This window comes from Elephantulus edwardii, unplaced genomic scaffold (genome assembly GCF_000299155.1).
Source record: "Elephantulus edwardii isolate Elephantulus edwardi_28Jun2011 unplaced genomic scaffold, EleEdw1.0 scaffold00059, whole genome shotgun sequence".
Lineage (NCBI taxonomy): Eukaryota > Metazoa > Chordata > Mammalia > Macroscelidea > Macroscelididae > Elephantulus > Elephantulus edwardii.
The window spans coordinates 4,721,189-4,721,668 of NW_006399809.1; positions in this window are offsets into that span (position 1 = coordinate 4,721,189).

Sequence of the window (480 nt, forward strand, 5' to 3'; positions counted from 1 at the left end):
GTGAGCTAGATTTCCGGCTAGTGGGGGATAAACTGTTCATCCTGTCCCTGCACCTGCTTCTACTATGGATGATGCTAGAAGTAAGAGGAATGAGGGGGGAAGGAGTCAAAAGCTTATGTTATTTATTCATGGAAAGGCTATATCAGGGGCTCCAATTATAAGAGGGACTAGTCAGTTTCCGAACCCACCAATTATAATAGGCATTACTATGAAAAAGATTATAACAAAGGCGTGGGCTGTTACGATTACATTATAAATCTGGTCATCACTTATTAGAGCTCCTGGTTGGCTTAGTTCAGCTCGAATAAGGATACTTAGGGCAGTTCCTACTATCCCCGCTCATGCTCCGAAAATTAGGTATAATGTACCAATATCTTTATGGTTAGTTGAGAAAAGTCAGCGGTTAATGAACATAGGTAAAATGGCTGAGTAAAGCATTAGACTGTAAATCTGAAGACGAGACAGAAGTCTCTTTTACCA